Raw genomic sequence first — 6,822 nt, 5'->3', positions numbered from 1 at the left:
AGATATTAGATTGACATAGTGTTTTGTTAAAATGTATGTATCCTAGTAATTTTGGAATATTTTTATTATAATAGCTATCATCGACATAAGGAATTTTAGTTTTTATGCTTGAAGTATTCAGTAAAAATATTATTTTTCATGAAAATTCCAGCAAGAGTGACTTGATCTTATTTGTAGTTGGGGAAGAATGGAATGTTGTTTGATTATTCTTATTTCCTGAAATTCTGAAATTTTTTTATTGAATGTATTTGTTTAATTGTTAGATATTAGTTATTATATTTATTTTCTATAAAATGTTGTTTTGGCCTTCGTATATGCGAATATTCTAATGCTTTGCCACTGGAGAAGAACATTGGTTGTGTTAACAAATATCTATTTTTCTGACATAATTGCATATCTGGTTTTGTCCTATAGAATACTGGAAACTATTGGGTCTAATGCCACCATCTCCATCCTAAACCATGGGATGTTGAGATGCCAGAAACATTGGCCCCTGGTTTTCAGCACTGGTTAAAGATCAAGGAGCACACCCTTAACTCCACCTGCAAAATTTTATTGTTTGTATGTTTAAATTGATCTCTTGAAACCTCTAAAATGGGTCTTTGGATGTTTTGAAAAGTGCATCAAGTCATATTTTTTCCTTGTGGTGTTGTCAAAATAAGCACATTGTAAATAACTACAATCATCATCCAACCATCTTGACTATCACGGTGGAAGGAGATGGCCTTTTTTCTATTAACCGAGATGCTTTCTTGCAAGATATGCAGGTGCTGCAAGAAGGATAAGATGGGGACTCGAGTGTTGAACATGTGGAGTTAATTTAATGGAAGCCGATTTGGTGACAACACCAAACAACAACTTTAGTTTTGGCCCGTCGTCATTGTTCCGCCTTCACCTTTACTGTAGCCATGGATGAGAATTGCATCTTATTCTCCGGTGCTCCATTGATGCAGCTCTAGGAAACACATGATAGCCTCTAGCCTATTACTCCATTAATACCCTCGTATGGAAAATCAAGAACGCTCTTAGGCCCCCCAACAATCCTCATGTTGAAGATATGAAGGAAGATGAACCCGATGATGCTGATGATGAAAAGACTCTGGTCGAATGCTAGAAGTACATCATAGTGTATGCCTTAGCCTCTAAATGCAATTTGGTAGCTCGATCTTGCTCAAACAAAGGAAGAAAAATATCTGTTTCCTCCTGAGATGGTTTTACTTGTACTGTCCTTTAATTCTATCTTTTTAGTTCACAGATAAAACTAAGATATTATGCTAGAATTGTGAAGAGGTTTCTAAATCCATAGCTATGAACAAGATTTGAAACATGACAGTGGGGCTAAGCCCTATTATCTTCTATCTTATAGAAACATAATAGTAAAGAGCTATTCGTTTTTGTATTAAATTTACTAAATACTGGAAGTGGGTTGCTATCAATACTACTGAGATATCTGGTGGTTTAATTATGCTTTGGAAATGCATATTGCTAAAATAACTCCTCTTACTTCCTCTAAATTTAGTTTGCATTTAATTATCTCTTCATACAAGCCTAAGGAATGGATTTTATCTGTGGTTTATAATCCTCAAAATATTTTTACTCAAAAATATTTTTGGCATGATTTGTCATGTTTAATTGCCTTAAATCTTTCTTGATTGCTACTTGGGGATTTTAATCCAAGGTAGTCAGACCCCGCCAAGCTCAGGGGTCAGGGTCGATTGGTTCAACCAAATCGAAACCGGGGTTGAACAGAGTCAATAATAAAATATTTAAAAAATATATTATAATAAATAATAATGATAAAAATTAAAATAACTTATATTTTAACAATTGAAAAAAATAATTAAATGCGGTATTTTAATTTTTAATTTTTTTATATTTTCTCTAATTTTTTAAATATTTAAAATATAATTAAATTAATATTTAAAATTGTACTTTCATATACTATCATTAATTTTTTAAAATATAAAATATTAAAAAACTCAATAATTAAATTCTCCTCAATCCTCTCATAACTCGGAACTCATAAAAGAATAAAAAAACATATCACGTGCACCACACCATCTCTCTCTCTCTCTCTCTCTCTCTCTCTCTCTCTCTCAATTCTCCACTTCTCCCTCACTTCTTCATATCTTCTCATCGTGATCCGACGTCTCTCCGGAGTTTCTCCCGCACTTCTTATCACCACCGCTAGGAGATGGGTTCAGTTTAGACAGGTTTCCAGGTAATTGTTCTTGGATCTTTAACTTTGATGCTTACAATAACCATCGCCTCCCTAAAACAACATCTTACCATTCTCTTGTTTTGTTATATGTTATCTCCCATGTTTATCATAAGAGTATTTTCTTAAAAATTGGTTTATGTATCAAGCATGTCATAATTTTGTTAATAAAGCATGGAATTTCAATCCTAATGCCTCTCCCATGGATGTGTTTTTTATATTTTATTGGTTGTAGCAAAGACCATCTGGTTGAGTTGAGACTTTTAGGAATTAATTTTGTTGAGATTGATATCCAAAATATTAAAAGGATTTCAATATCCTAGAAGCTTTTAAAGCATCTAATCACTTTAATTCTTTTGGTAGTCTATCTCTAAGATCCCTCTATAATCGACACTCTGTTCTTCTAAGACAAAATTGCCCCAAATGGGCCCAAAGGGCCAAGCTTATGTTACTTAAAAATGGTGATTGCGACACTAGCTACATCTATAATAGAATCTCTACCTTTATAGATGATTTTAGTAACACTCATTATTATTTTCCTAGTATTTGTAAATGCTTTAGTGAAAATTTGGATTGAATCGCCTGATATTTATGTTAATGGCCTTAATGATCTTCCATATGATTTGAACACCCTTAGTAAGGAAGACCAGAATTATTTAATTAGGCCAATGAGTTTAGATCAGGTTTTTCTTGCTATAAACAAATACCTAGAGAGAAAAATGTTGGTCTTTATGGCTTGAACATTGAGTTTTATCTATTTTACTTGGCAATATTCATGGATCCTTCTCTCTTTAATACTATTACTTTTTTCCAAACTATATCTTTTTTACTATGTGGTGCTTATTCCTAAAAAGGACTGCCCAAATATAGTAACTAATTTCAGAACTATCTTATTATGCAACACTTGCTAGAAGATAATTTCTAAAACCCACTCAAATAGGCTAAAAAATGTTATGCTTAAATTGGTGGGAACAAAATAGAATGGTTTCAAAGATAGTAGATCTATCCATGATAACATTATAATTGTCCAAAAAATTGTGCATTCCCTAGAATATGATACCAAGAATCCCCCTTGGATGCTTCTTAAAGTTGATATTGAGAAACTGTGTAATGCTTTAGACTCTATGCTATTCTTGCTACCCTTGCTCTTATGAAATTCTCTCAACTTGGATTATCTCAATTAAATCATGCATCTCCTTTGCTATTTCTCCTTTCTCAATGACCAACCTTCACCTTAGATTGTTAGTCATGGGGGGTAGACAGGGAGACCCTATATCCGCTTTCTTGTTTTTATTAGTCACAAAAAGTCTTTCAACTAGCGTTAATCATGATCTAAGTTTAAACTTGATTGTGGGTCTTAATATTAGGTTATCTACTAATTTTAAACATTTAATATTTGCTGATAACCTTGCAATTATTACTAGGCTTCTAAAGTAATTGCTAAAAGCTATAAGCTATGTTGGAGATTTATAATAACTTTACAAGTCAAAAGGCCAACTTGGCAAGTCCATTTTTCATGTACCAAGTTGGTGTAATACCAAGCTTGCCTTTAAGATGAACTCCTGTATGTTTCATTTCAAATACTTAGGTGTCTAGATATCTCATAAGAGTTTATCTAGAAATCAATGCAATTTTCTAATAGATAGGGCTTCAAACTCCATTAATTCATGGAAAGTATCTTAAATTTCTACAATATGGAAAGATGTTCTAATCAATATTTCTATTTTTTTCTATTGTTACATAGCTACTATCTCTAAACTTACATAGTAATAGAAGTGGTTTCTACTCCATTAATTGCAGCAATATTACCTTGTCAAAGACTAGGGAGGGAGTGGGTTGTTCTTAGGAATGCTACAACAGTTTTGATGACCAAAAGCATCTTTATTATTATTAATACTAAGGACAAACAATGGGTTCATATTCTCAATTTTATGTATTACCATAATTTTGATATGTGGATCAACTTCGCTCCTGCTAAAACTTCTTTGTTTAATAAAATCCTTAGCAAAACCACTGAAAAACTGAGATGCAACCTTTGTATTAATGTTTGTAACTTTTGATTGTGTGATATTTGGATAGATCCTTGGACTTTTGATATCCTAATGCTCTTAAGCCGACCTATATAAATATGGATTTTCCAATTGAATCATTACACACTCTCTAATTTTGTTCATGACCATTCCTTAAAAGTGCATCTCCTTTCGATACCAGAATTTCTACAAATGGTTATATCTTTTTTCCAGGTAATTATTTCTTGATGTCTTTTCTATTTTCTTATAGTTTCTTCTCAATGATTTCTGTTCCATCAATGTTTATTTATTTATTTGTGTTTTGCAAAATGTGGATAAGATGTTGTGATATATACATGTCAGAAATACTCCATCTATGATTTCGAAGGGATGTATTGTACTAATTCTCTGTGAAAATGATCAGTGTGATTTTATTTATTTTTAGAATTACTAAAATGTCATTTGTTCTTCAAATAAGCGTAATAAATTAACTGGATCTTGGTTTTTTCCTCAATTATTATCTCGACCAGATTGAATTAGCTTGTGATCATCTTGATTATATTTGTTTAGAAATTTTCTACGATATGGTATTTTGACAGTCATTTGTTTAAGTTTTCTTAAAAAAGAGTATCTTATAATAATTTACAAACTTTTACACATTCTTTATATAACTATAACATGGAAATCCAAACATTTTTTTTATTAAAATGTTTCAAGTATGCTCCTCTTTATTTTTCTCTTTTTTATGGTAATTTTTTCATAATTTTCATGATAATCTGTACATATTGACATATATATATATATATATATATATAAAAATTTATATTTTACTATAAGATCCAATATTACTCAAATACTCAAATTGCATTCTGCAATTGCGATTTTATAATAATTCATCCTCTCTACAAAGAGATAAGTATAACTTTACCTTCCTAGATAAATAGTAATGTCTTAGGCATGTTTATCTGGAAAATGGTTATATGCATTTCTGAATACATAAGCATTAAAATCAGTCATTCAATAGTGGCTTTATTGATACATCTCATGAATATCAAAAGTCACACATATGGTAATAGATTAAAATTCATTTGAACAATTTTTTTTAATCATGTACTCTCTAGACTAATTTATATAGTTTATTATATATGTATCAGAGCTGCCTATTTACTTTAGATCAAAAATATCAAAACCAACACCCCTTACATTCACCATGCAATTGAGCTTGGCACATACTCATCATACTAACATTTACTCTTTTTATTCAAAGAGAGAAACATGAAGAAGAAGGTGTGCAATTTGGCTTAAGGATGATGAGAAAGAGCCCTTACTAGATGTGAAGAACATGATGAAAACAATATGGTCCATGCCAAAGACTACCTTCCAAGCAATAAGGACCCTCGTTTAAGGACATGAGGGCTCTACAAACTCATTGTCAATGATTCCTTTAGAGGAATGAATGTACTTGCAAGAGTTGGGTGGCTTTGCATGGATTCTGATCACATGGTTTGTGAAGTTATTAGCCACCCAATAAGGTAGCCTTCATCTTTAGAGACTAAACTTATGACTCTCTTTGCGGTTGCTAAAGCTTTAAATAATTATAATGCATGAGGTCCTACAACAATATTGAGTGACTGTGAACTTGCTGTAAGTATACTTAAGGGAGTAAGAAGACCACCCCTAGAGTTTGTTGATTTAGTTGGAATAATAAGGTACAACTTTGCTGTAGTTGAGGTTGAGGTTATGCATGTTTGCGAGAAGTTCTCATTTGTTGTACATAGGCTTGCTTATTTGGTTGCTTTCACCAGGAATTCTCAGTACTGGAAGGATAAATTTCTGATGATCTTACTGACTCTGTTGCCAACTCTTTTGATTAATCATAAAACTTTTTCTCTGTTGTCAGCTCTTTTAATTCATCATAAAACTTTTTTCTCTAGCTCTCTAATTTTGTGTATGTAGTGTTTATGGACCTTTTGTTTAACTGTTTTTTAAGACGTAAATGTAAGTTTTTTATTTCTTATTTGGAAGCAGTGTTTTTGATAAAATGGATAGATCATGGCATCATAACAAAAAAAGTATAGAAAAATGTATAAATGTTGCCATCAAAATAAAGAAAAGAAAATATATAAATAAAAGAGGAACAAATAATAAATTGTTTTTGATAGAATATGGAAAAAGAAAGTTGCCTTATTCAGTAGAAAAAGTCTAAATAGTGTCCTCCAAATTATTACAAAATTGATTGCTAAGAAAAGCATAGGAGTTAAATTATTATAAAATTGATTGCTAAGAAAAGGATAGGAGTTAACTTGAGTAGACTCATTTTAACATGGGCAATTAATTTCTAGAAGTTTTACTTCTTCAATTCCAAAGCCTCAGCGTAAGAAGCTTAAAATTTATTAACATAAGAATTAAACTTAACGTTAAAAAGATTATGCTAATAATGGGAGGTTTTGAATAGTGGTATGGTTCTTAGCGATTTATCTATTTGAGAGTTTAATTACAAACAGTGTGCCATATAAACAAGATTTAAGAGCAATCATTTGTACTTTGTACTTGATTCTAGTTGAAGCAACACCCAATAAAAGGTCCCCATGGTTG

At 31.3% G+C, this 6,822-nt stretch overlaps 1 long non-coding RNA gene across 1 annotated transcript; it reads left to right on the top strand.

The window, feature by feature from the left end:
• Window positions 1-2,072: 2,072 nt before the first annotated feature.
• On the top strand, window positions 2,073-6,126 carry LOC120280091. Its single transcript, XR_005542245.1, has 2 exons — window positions 2,073-2,221; window positions 5,495-6,126. It is a non-coding gene; the product is annotated as an uncharacterized LOC120280091 (long non-coding RNA).
• The last annotated feature ends 696 nt before the right edge of the window (window positions 6,127-6,822 follow it).

Source organism: Dioscorea cayenensis, chromosome 17, assembly GCF_009730915.1.
Source record: "Dioscorea cayenensis subsp. rotundata cultivar TDr96_F1 chromosome 17, TDr96_F1_v2_PseudoChromosome.rev07_lg8_w22 25.fasta, whole genome shotgun sequence".
NCBI classification, from domain to species: domain Eukaryota; kingdom Viridiplantae; phylum Streptophyta; class Magnoliopsida; order Dioscoreales; family Dioscoreaceae; genus Dioscorea; species Dioscorea cayenensis.
This window is presented reverse-complemented; position numbering and strand designations above follow the sequence as displayed.